Source organism: Lissotriton helveticus, chromosome 6 (assembly GCF_964261635.1).
Source record: "Lissotriton helveticus chromosome 6, aLisHel1.1, whole genome shotgun sequence".
Classification (NCBI taxonomy): Eukaryota; Metazoa; Chordata; class Amphibia; order Caudata; family Salamandridae; genus Lissotriton; species Lissotriton helveticus.
The window spans coordinates 805408688-805421187 of NC_136067.1; the positions used below are offsets into that span (position 1 = coordinate 805408688).

Sequence of the window (12500 nt, forward strand, 5' to 3'; positions counted from 1 at the left end):
AAATAACCACCCCGCGTACCTCAGAATCTGCCGATGCAAATTATGAATGTGTATACTTCTTGGGGAGTGTTAAATTATAGGAGTTAGACTTTAGGTGTGTCTCTTGAAGAAATATCACCTGTGGGGAAAATCAGGCCATCCAGTTTAACATTGCTCCTCTTTTCCATACACTTGAAAAACCATTTTGATCAAGTGGGTGCTGAGTAGTAGGCCCGGCAGTGGCTGAGCCCGATGCTCCACTGCTGCTGAGGCACCACACTCCTCTCCTTCCTCTTTCCTCTGAAGCTGCTTCTGGGTCCTCTCCAGCCGTGATTGTGACCGAGGAGCCGCGAGGCATGCTGCAATGAGGGCCGTAGCGTGGCAGGAGGATAACAGCAGTTAATAGTGGAAACCGACAACAGAAGAGTACCGTATGATGGCCGAGGTTCAAGGACAGTAGAGACTTTGAGACCCCCCCACATCAAGCAACGGACCCCATGAGAACTAGGAAGGCGCATCAGTCATAACAAACTGGATATTGTAAGGTAACCAGGTGCTGGGCAGGAACTTCCTATGTATATCGCGGCTCTTGAACATACCTGAGATTCTTCTCTGGCAAGATAAAATACCTTTTACTGGGACATTTTGAACAGATGGCACTTTTCTGTCTATGTAGGGACTAGAAGGCTCTGGGTTGTTGTGTTTGCTAGGGGCAGTAACTTGGGTGGAAAACTGTCTCTGTCCACTCAGCAAAACTGAAGTCCCCTATAGCTGAGAGATATTCATTTTGGAGGCTGAGACACAAAGTATGCACCAGATAGTTCTGAGAGGATTAGGAGCAGGAGCAGGAGTAAGAGCTAAAGCTGAGGCCCCTATCTCTCCAGAGTTCACCCAAAAAGCAAAGAGAAAAGCAGCACAATTGTGAATACTGGCGGCTAAGAGAGGAAGACTTATACAGAAAAAGGAGAAACAATCAACATTGTAATGGATTCAGCACTTTCAGGTTTCTCGCTCGCGGCGCATGACCCCCAGGGATGACCTCAGGGTCTTCACCAGAAATTGTCACCAGTGCTGTCAATGGCAAGGGCCATGGGGGAGAAGAAGCTATAGTCACAGGCAGGATGCTGGGTATTGAAACTCCATGACTCTCTAGCACGCATCAAGAGATTAATGGAGGTGAGAGCGAGGTCCTGACTTCACAAAAGGCTATAAGGAAAACAACTGAGGCTAAGAGTGTGCTGACAGAGTCAGTCAACCCTCCGAAAGACTACCCTGTATATTCAAAAAATCGTAAGGTAACCCCGGTGGCCACCAAGCTGCTCCCTGCGGGCCAGGTATCATCTGGCGGGACAGCTCAAATCACCATGCATATGGTATCTGGCATCACTATAGGCCAAAATAGCCAGGCTGTCCGAGAGAACAACTCAGGAGGGTCTACACAGTCTGCTCTAGGGGACAGTGGGGACACCTCCATCCAGGAGCCAGTGACACCAGGTGACCTAGACCTTTTGTCTCCCTCAATATCTAGCTGTCTCCAGTTGAAACTCAGGGTCTAAGAGCTGGGTTCACAATGTCACTATGGGGATGCAAGCGCGACTATTGTTGCTGGAGGAAGTATTACCTTGGCCCAATCTCCAATGGTCTTGACTTATCAAATGCAACAGCTTTTCAAACCTATCTTGGGAGAAATACGTAATTGCAAATCCTCACAGACCCAGGAACTATCTTTACTACGCCAGAAATTTGATAAAATTGAGTCTATGGTACAACAAGTACTGGAGCGTTTTAAAGAACTGGAGCAACATGTATCGGATATCGAGGACCACTTACTGATATGTGAATCAGATATTGCCTCTCTCCAGAAAAAGCTACAGGTCTCACAGCTAAAGTTGGATGACATGGAAAACTATGCAAGACGATCAAATCTGCGTTTCAAAGGGATTCCGGAGGACAGTGAACGGCCAGCCCAATCCTCTGGTCTACATAGTGTCATTGATTAGAGACCGCATACTTGAGAAAGCACCGGAGGATCTTGGTATAATGAGGGCCCATGGGGTCACCTTACAGAAATTTCTGGGGGCTAAGTATCCCAGGATAGAGAGAGAGAGAGAGAGGCTATCCTAACTAAAGCAATTCAAAGAGGAGAATTGTTCTTACCGGACGGATTCAAAGTGACAGTGTTCTCCAATATGTCAGCATATGCAGCACACAGACAGAGAGATTTATGTGGGCAAGATGGGTCAATTCAAGAATGCACAGGTCGCCCGTACTGGGGACCCCTCAATGTTTTTTTTTTTTTTCTTTCTTTATATTTCTCCTCCTTTCTATATTTCCTCTCTCTTCTATATTTCGGGTTTAGATACTGGGCGACTGGCACGCTGCTGGGGGGTTAGGCCATAGCCAACTGCAGGGGTGCGGGGTGGGGGGCTGGGGGGAGGGGTTTATTTTTTCTCTTTTTGTTCCTATGGCCTTTTTCTTCGCTCTTTTGGTTTTCCCTTTCCTTTTTCCTTTTTCTGCGTCTGGGATCAGTTTATTGTGTTGGTTTCTAAGTTCTCATTGATTTGTCGTATTCTGTGTCTGAGCTGTTGTTGCGCTATAGGTAAGACCTGGGCGGGCGTTTAATCGGTATTTACAGTAATTGTATGCGTGAATATCCTGGTCTTTGACAAAGTACCCATGCCTTATTTGTGATCGTCTTAAAATCCTGCAAGAATTCTTGTCTGGCCCGCCCATACTATGACTATACTTTAAGGCTCGGCACCTGGTCCCCACATTCCTTTACGTTATATTGCAGCTTTTTATGTTCCTGATATCATCCTGTTTAAAATAAAATTGAACCTCACTTATCCGGAAATGTGATCGCTGTATGCCATATGGATGTGTCTTTACCGTGCTGCCGTGCCCCCGGGATGTTCGGCTGAATAGCGGTGTACTCTTCTACGTCAATAAAGGTTTTAAAAAAAAAATAAAAAAAAAATGAAAGAATACACAGGTCTCTATCGTCCAGCAGACTAAGTTGAAAGTACTATGGAAAGGAAAGTTCCATCTCTGCTCTTTTCTTGAGGAAGCTCAAGAACTGCTACAAAAGATTACCCAAGCAAACAGAAAATAGAGAAAGGGCTGATATTTGAGCAGAGCATGATTCCCAGAAATCTGGAACTTTTGGACTCTATATATAGCAAAGGGAATTAGTGATATTTTTCACAGCGTGGTGCCTTTTTTTCTCTTCTTGCACTTCAGGCACTTTACACACTATGTTCTCTTTAACTGTGTGCACGTTTACTATTGTACTCTGTTCTCCTCTATGGGGATTATGTATATCTTGAAGCTGTTGTTACTCCTTTTTGTATTAAGGATTACCTTTTTTTGTTTAAGTGTTACTATTAGGAAACCCGATTGGATTTTGCACTTTATACATGGTGTTCACTTTCACTGGAGATCTTTAGTTCCATCTCCTTTCGAGGGAGGAATAGTAGTTTGTATGCTGATGTGGGATAAGCTTGTAGCAACTGCTTCCTGAATAGCTATTGAACACCGCAAAGCGGATTTCTTCTTTTTCTTTCCTGACAAGAATAGGTCGATTTGCAAATTCCTAGTATAAAGTATTGCAGGTTATGGCCAACAGAACCAGCCCAAGTTGGTTTGCATATATATTTAAAACACAAGCACTTTCCGTTTTTGAGAATGATAGCACTTTAAGCACTTTAAGCAGGGAATACACTGCAGGAGATACTGCAGGAGATACCCCGGGGGCTAAAATGTATATGCTATGTGCCACAGAGGTGGGGAGGGAGAATAGATGCGCGACCAGGCTCCAAGTCAGGGCACCCTTGTATGATGGGGGGACTGAGGAGGCGAGGTAAGGGCTACCTCCTTCCTCAGGTACTTTGGGGAGGGCAAGGGTTGTGGGGTTGGGAGTTGAAGCAGCAAAAATATGGGTGCAGCATAGCAGGCAAGTAAAGGATAAGAATCCGGACAGGAATGCAATCAAGGTTGGTAAGAAAGGGACATTTGCGGAGTGCTATGCCACTAAGGGATGTAAGGTAATTCCAACAATAGAGATGTTGCAAAATGAAGTATGGCAAAGGAGAGAGCATAATTTGTTTTTGTGTATTGCGTTAAGGTGGCATGCTCTATTTTGAAGGATGTCACAACAAATCCAAGTAATTTCATGTAAAGTGTATGGTTTTTCAAATGCACGGAAAAGCTGAGCCATGCTGCATTTTTATTTTCATATCTTATTTTTAATGTTGTTGATAAGCAAGGCAAGTACAACATATACAATTGGCGGAGCTGTTAGAAAGAAGATAGAGTAAATCAAGAATTCCCCATTAAGCAGTTCCTCTTTTCCACGCCCTACCCAAGACATTATTGTTATACGATTCCTACGAAATAAATAGGATTGAGTATTTGGACAACATAAGCTTCAGAATATGGGGACTGAGTCTCACACATCATCAGAAAATGTGATCTGGTTTCTAGCTAGCTCACAGTGCCGCATCTGAACTCCTAACCTTCCCAGGGTATCAGATGGGTTCAGCAACCTAAAATATGTCCGATCTTTTACTCCCCAAGGAAAACATGGAAACAGATCTTACCCTTTTGTTGTTTACTTTTGCATGCTCAAGGTAAACACAAGAAATATACAAATTGGCTTTTCTTTTTTTATTTGTTATTAATCCTCATTTACCTCAAACCTCCATGACCAAAGAGCAAGCCTGCACCTTACACGTTGTTAATAGCAGGTTTAGGATTTCGCCCCCCTGCTGGTACACCTGCGTACTAGGAGGGCACAGTCCCAAAACAGGCACGGTCACTCTCCAATGTGGTCCAGTATACACTGGAGACTGCTGATGTTGGCAATAATGGAGCAAGTGGAGCCCAACACAGCCTAGAGAGATCCAGATAGGTATAATCATAGGCCCAATTTCTATTATAAATAAAGCGGATACACAATCAGGGTTCTTAACAATTCTCAATGCACCTCAGCATTTGACCATCTTAATAAAAAATCCCAGTGTGCTTTTTCCTCCAAGTCTGGGTCCCTCTCAGATCGAGCTTGGACATCAACATGACCAAGGCCAGCCACTCAGCGTGCAAAGGAGACAAGCATTCCACCCATTTTTTGCATATTTCCCTCCTGGCTAAAAGTATTGCATAAAAGAGGAAGGCCCTTGCTGGGTCTCTTTGATAATTTTTGGTATCTCAAAGAATAGGCTTTTCAAAATGTTTTGGAGCAATCACATTCTTGTAAACAAAGAATGTGTTGCAATTATTAAACAGAGGAAACAAAGCATTGTAGCCAGCATTACAAGAATGGTGAAATAGATAAACAATTCAGCCATGATTACATTAGGATTGTATGGTTGTACTCCTACCTAACCATATCTATGCTATCGAGAGCGTAGTGGGAGTACACTCTGCCAGACTTACCCCCAATACCTGACTGTGATGTATTAGGAAACCGGCCTGTGAGGAACAGGTTATTGTTCTTTGCAGGATAGAGGTCAAAGTCAGCAGGACTCCATTGTTGCATTCCAGAACAATCCCAGGAGAAATGGTCCTCTGCCAAATATAACTCAGAGGCCGTATATATAATGAAAGCACAATTCCAATTGCACTGTGTCAAAGGTGCAGAGCTGATATGATGGTGTGTCTGGAGTCTTAGAACTATCTCCAACCGAACAACGTAAATGCAAGGGCATCTTGTTCTATGTTCTTAGCGTTGTACAGAGTGTACAAATAGCATGAAAATAAGTGCTTGTTAAGAAATGAGCTGCATATATAATGATTTCTGAGTATAATATTGTGTAAATGTAGGTAATGTAAAAAGTCACTATTAGAAAAAATGATGTCAAGCTAAAACGGGAAACAAAAAATGGAGACTGAGCACGGGTCCTGTCCTCCCACAAAACAGTCTCTTGTTGGTTGTCAATGGATAGTTTAGATACCAATAAATGTCCTTCAGTTTCCTTCAGCAATGACCACTATCTGCTGCCACAAGCCCAGATTCTCTGCTGCTTCCTCATACACCCACACATCTTGTAGACAGCTAACTTGATGCAGCTATCTATAACCCTGCATCATTTCCACTGTGAAGTTGGAGTGTTCCACGTGCATCAATTAACATGAAACTAAATATCCAATCCCCACAAGAGTCTTTGAACTTATTGTGGCCTTCCAGCTGTTCATGTTCCCCAGAATAGTTTCTCTACGGTTCATTTCCACCCAGTGATCCCCTATCACTGCCGGTTCCTTCCAATCTTGTTACAAGAACATTTCAATAGCCAGACATGTCCAAATAACTTGCAGAATGTACCCATTGTGTGCACAAATCACGAGTAGGTAAGAGAGGGCACTTTAATCACTTGCCATAACCAGACCTGAATTCTGTAAGGCCTAACTGGGAGGTGATGGCTAACGGACATGAGGCCTTCTTAGCTTCTACCCATTCTTCATCTTCAAGTTGTCCAAGATCATGTTCCCATTGCTCTCTTAAATGCAACAGTGAATATAGGCATTTAGCATACATTCTGGAGCTACCTTTTTTTCCCTGTGATTTTGCAATGAGTTGAATTCAGGCACTGCCACTATTTTTCCTGCATAGGCTTCTAACCTGTGGTGAACATGCAGGTACTTAAAAAATTGGGTATTACTAATGGAATAATATTTTTATAATTGCTCAAATGTTTTGATGTGGCTCGAGGCCTACACACATCCCATTTGGAAATACCAATGAGTTCCCAAGAGTGAAAACCCTGTAGCCTTGATATCAGCAATACCCATGTGTTAGAAAAGGGGTCTCTAGTTGGCAGAGGTTTGCACCCTGTCCAACTAGGGACTACCACTCTAGTCAGGGTAAGTCCTAAAGTAACCTGTGCTCAACCTGTAGTGGCTTGGCACATAGCAGTCAGGCTTAACTTAAGAGGCAATGTGTAACACTAAAATTACAGTAACTTACTGAAAACACCACAGAAAGACTCCACACAGGTGTAGGAAAATAGATAAAATTAACCTATTAAAACAAGACCAAAGCGACAAACATCAAATAAGTAGAAGTTGAGATATACATTTTTAAAGATTACATCTGAAAACAGTGCTTAGAAGTCACTAGCTGTCAAAAAGTTACTTGAGGTAACTTGGGACCGGTGCAAATTCAAAATTCAGGTCAACCGTGATTGACGGCAGAACGGCTACAGGACTCAGACAGGCCCCACTGAAGAAATATCTCGGTTGGAGCTTTTGTCGATGTTGACGGTCTAGCTGCTCAAAGGGGTCAAGCGTTGTCGTCGAGCTCCGTTGAAGTCAATACAATGCATCATCATGTCGCGCTGAGCGTCGTTATCTTGCTTCACAGGCTCTGGATTGTCTGTCGTAGAGCAGCCTCTGCTTTGGCATTTTTGTAGAAATCAGCTGCGGAACCAACTTCTGAGGCCCAGGATTGGAATGGGCACCTCAGCCAAGGGCAGGACTTACAGATAATAGAGTCTAGCAACACCATCAGGATTTCCGGAAGTATTTTGTGCCCCTAAGACTTCAAAAAGAGGAGGTAAGCCAGCAAACACTTGGAGTCACTCACGGTTTAAGTGAGATGGGTCCAGTCCGTGCCCTAAGCAGGGTAGATCAGCAGGCAGAAAGGCAGCTCAGCAAAGCAGAAAAGAAGTTCATCAGAACAGTCAATCACAGCAAAGTGGCACAGCAGTCTTTACTTCAGCATAGGTCTTCCCAGGTCTAGTAGTATACTGAGTTGGTATTGTCAGATCCCTGGTATTTATACCCAAAAAGGTCTTAGATGTAGAGGGTGACTTAAAAGAAACTCTTTGAAGTGCACAAGGATCCCTTTCAACCCCGTCCTGTCTGCTAGGCAATCTATGGGTGGTAATCAGCCCTTTCTGTGAGGACAGGACACAGCCTAATCAGATGTAAGTGTGAGCCACCTCTCCCCCTTTCTGCCCAGGAAGCTATCAGAGTACAGATGAGTCCTCTGTCACACCTAGCCATTCTTGTCTCGGTGGCTGTCTAGAAGGAATGCACAAAGGGTACTTGTCACCCAACCCAGACGTGTATTGGAGACAGGCTGTAGGTGCACAGAGAAAAGCTAAGAGCAGAGCAGAGAAATTTCCACTTTCATGGTAATGTCAAATCCAACTTTACCACTAACGAGGATTTATCACCACCATTCCAATAAAACATGATATAGCTACTCCTTTCTGATCAGGAATTATAGCTTAAAAGTGTTTTAAGGAATCCCTAATGCTAGCCTATGAGAGGAGTAGTGTTTCAAAAAAGCTTCTCAAAATTCTTTCATTGTCAATACACTTTGGTGAAAATAGGGAAGCACCTTCTGACTTCAGGATGTGAACTGAATAATACTTGAAAAAAGCACTGGGGGATCCTCACCCAGCATCCCCTTGTTGCATTCTGGGGGGTTGTAAAACCCCCTTCTTCAAAGTTCAATCAAATATTTCATTAGTCAAAGAAAATTCTTGTTGCTTTCTGTGTATTTATTGACTTCTTATTATTAGCTCACAATGTTATCCTTCACATGCAGCTATTAACGATCATCTTCAAAACAACTTTTCATTAAATGCCGTTAACATGACATTGCCATGTTCCCAATGCATTTCAGGATTAACCCTTCATCTGGGGAATGATTTTTCTGGAAAGAAAAAACTCAATATGGAGAGCTGAACGCCTCCGGATTCGTATAAACATAGGATTGCTCGGTAAGTGCGACGGTGTCAAAAGGATGCAAAAGAATAAAGACGTGGTGCCTGAAAATCAGGAAAGTCGAAAAAGTGAAAAACCGCCCGTTAGTTAAATCACCTACGTTCATTAGAGTGCATGTTGAAACTTGGACCAATGTTATCAGAAGTGTATGCGAAGGAAACCATAAGAAGAATGCCATGTGCACCAAACAGTGTATACAATCGCATTATTGTCTGTGCGCGGATACCAAAAAAGCTGAATGTGAAAAAACAGCTCACGTGTTCCCTGTCATCATAAAAGTGTAATTTTAAAGAGTGAACACGGAACAAATGAAAGTGCAGCAGCGAGTGTGTCAAACCCACATGATCTCAAACTTTATACAGGAGTGCTTGTTTAAAAAACAAAGGACATACATAATCAATGCCCTGTAATGGTCAAAGTTGACGGAATGTAACAATAATCAGAAATTTCTGGCTTGCTGTATCTGCCGGCGAGTTTCCTTGTTATGTTGTAGAGTTCTTTCAAGCTTCCATATCTTGCTGCTTCCTGCGCTTCTGTGGCAAGACGTTGATGACTCTTCCCTTATCTGCTCTCAAGCTTCTCTTCTCTTAGCTTCCTTGTTAGTTTTGGTGTAGTTGCCTTGAGCTTTTGTTTTTTCTGCTTTTGTCTGGCTGGTGTTGTCTGCAGCTTTCTTTTCCTTTCTCTCTTGGATTTTGCGGAGAGTCTCAAGATCAGTCTCATTCTCTGTTGAATGGTCTGGCCAAGTTGCCTTGTGTATTCGTGTGTGTGGGAATACACAACCAATTATCCACAAAGTGGTCAGGGCACAGAAATCAGCAAGACTTTCACCATTCTCGTTCATGACGCTGTGTCCAATGTCACCCATGATTTCTTTATACCCAGTATTGTCACTTTCAATCTTAGAATGGAGGCTTCCACCAGCATGGTGATTTCCCTCTCAAGGCATTTCTCTATGATGGACTAAAATCTGTTGTAAAATTGTTGTTTTTCCTCTTCTTTGCTGTCATTTGCAGGTGTATAGCACTAGATAACACAATTTTGAAAAAAGGGGGACCCCTACTACTAATGCATTCACTACTTGTAGGGAATAATATGAAACACTATTTTGTAAAACAACCAGTAGTGAACTAAGTTAATAAGCCAAAAAACCCAAGGACACCATACACTTACTTAATAAAATATTGTGACATGAAAAAAACTTCGCATATTATTTATGAAATTTATTATTTTTTGAATTTTGTTTCAGATATTTTCATATTTTTTATAGACATTTCTTATATATAAATACAATGATTACATTAAAAATCAATCACATACATATTATATTTCATACCCTATATGAAAACATACTACACCACAAAAAAGGAGAACAAGGGGGATTAAACAACACAATTGACAATGGTCTTGAGATGGGCTAGTGGAGTAAGCAAAGCGGTGGATGGAGACTCTACGCGCGTTTCGGCATTTGCCTTCTTCAGGAGTCCGTCAATTGCAAAAGGACATTACATTCAACACTGAAAAACATATAAAAACCGTGTCACAAACTAATTAGTACTACAATATTTACATTAAATCAACCTTGGGTCTAGGTCTAGTTTATACTTAAAAAACACAACCTTATACATCATTGGTGTAATTACAGGATTCATCATGACGGAGCAGCTATCAGCACATTGAAAAATTATGCTTTAAATCTAGTAAGTGAGTTCTGTATCTGATAAAATGTGCCTATGTACTTACTATGCTCTAAACATTTGGATACTGTAATAACTAGTAAATTGATGTGCACCATAAAGCAAACCAGCTTCATATGTCAATTACTTCTTCAGTGTCAGCTACTGGCTATGTATCATTTTAATGATGAGATGGTCACAAAAAGTAATGAATTTTATATTTAGTCATCAGAGCTTAATCATTATAGGAAAGAGAATTAATTAAGAAGGGAAAGAGGATAATGAAAGAAAAAGAAGAAGAAAAAGAAGAGGAATAACGATCAGGGTTGGTATACCACATGTATTAAACTGGGGTTGTCATATCTAAACTTGTTCTTAATGATCTCTGTTGGGTATTTGTAGGCATTCAAGTTAAACCTTAACCAGAGAGCAGGTACGAATGGACGGGGAAGGCAGGGGAGGGGGGGGGGGAGTTTCTTTTGTTTATGGACAAAGGATGAAGAATACTATTAATATAGTTACTTACATAAAGATGTGGTATTATTCAAATTTCATTCTTGGATACAGGGTGAATTATTCACCTAGAATGTAGCGCTTCCATACCTATTTTGACCAAAACAATGGGGGAGACACATTGAAATAAAACTATGTCTAGAGCTATCAGACATTTGAACTCAATAGAAATAGCTTAGAGGTTTCATTTAGTAATTTAAAGGTTTACATAGGGTAAATATATAAAGTTACCCGTTTGTCTCATCTTTTTAATCAGTGTCATTTACTTGTTTGATTACATGGTGTGGGTCCATCGTTTAAACTCTATACTTGTTATACTCTGATTTTATTATTCTGATCTACATAAACCCTTATAGTTTTAACTGACCGAATTAATGTAAAGAAAAACGAGTAATTGTACTACATGTACCTTATATTCCATACTATTGTTGCACTTCTTGGAAGACTAGCCGGCAAATTGAGAAAAATAGGTGAAAAAAACTGTAATAAATGAAGAATACATGTATATTAATCCCAAAAGGGGGAAGGCGAGGGAGGGGGGGAGAGAGGGTGGAAAAACCTGATTATTTACATACAGATAAATTCGAAGTCAATGAATAGTTACCTTATTTTTTATTTTTTAGTGGCCACAACTTAATTTAATACCATCTTCGTGGCCATTCGGAATGGGAGTTTATTAAAACAGGCAACAGCTGATGTACTGGATAGAGAACGTTCTTGACCACTGTTGAGACGAATTAATAACTCTTAGTGAACGGTCAAGTTATTTATTAAATGTAACTTCTAGGTTATCCAAAAGGATGCCGATATTGTTACAGATAGGGTAGATACAAAGACGTTATACCTGTTTAAATTGTAGATAGTTCTTATTGGGTAGACAAAGTACACATGGCGCTGACAAACCTTCAAGGATAAAATCTCTAAGGGACAGGGAAAAACCAAATAATAAAGTTTATTAAAAAAATGGGCTTCCCTTAAGCTTATGACAATGCTATTTTTTAGTTAAATCATGGAACATACCTATTCTGCATAGACGCCGTGATGTAAATAAAATGTTCGATATCGTTAGATCAGGGGTCGAGAGCGCTAACACTCCTTAAAAAATTTAAGCAGAAAGAGAAGAAAGGTATAAATTATATTAGAACTGCACTTCTCTATAGGCGTCATTACGTTTACGATAGACCGATCATAAAAAGTTACCTCGTTATGAACTAACGCCATGATGTAGATGGGGTTCTCAATTGCGTCCGTCGTTGTGGTCAGCTCAAGAAAAAAGGTTACGCGTTGGTGGGCTGTTTATATATCCCCTCATGCTTAAGGTTTGTTACTCAGGTGTGTGCGATAAAAACAAAGGAATAGGTGGGCGGGGCAAAGAAAGGAAGGGGGAGGTTTGTAACGTATCACTATATCGAAGGTGTTGACTTCCGCATGCATACGTCACGGTTAAAATGCATCGGCCAATAGGCATGCACGAGTAGTTTGGAAATAAAACTACAGAAAGGCGCGATGTGATGATTGTCCCGAGATAAAAAAAAAAAATCTGGAACTCCCTTCCCCTTCATCTAAGATCTAACCCCAACCTTGCCTCCTTCCGCAAGCAACTTA

At 41.3% G+C, this 12500-nt stretch overlaps 1 long non-coding RNA gene across 1 annotated transcript; it reads right to left on the bottom strand.

The window, feature by feature from the left end:
• Positions 1 to 10070: 10070 nt before the first annotated feature.
• On the bottom strand, positions 10071 to 12075 carry LOC144761542 (uncharacterized). Its single transcript, XR_013595776.1, has 6 exons — positions 11916 to 12075; positions 11740 to 11815; positions 11500 to 11619; positions 11305 to 11375; positions 10909 to 10985; positions 10071 to 10223 (listed from the first exon to the last, which is right to left on the bottom strand). It is a non-coding gene; the product is annotated as an uncharacterized LOC144761542 (long non-coding RNA).
• Between the last annotated feature and the right edge of the window lie 425 nt (positions 12076 to 12500).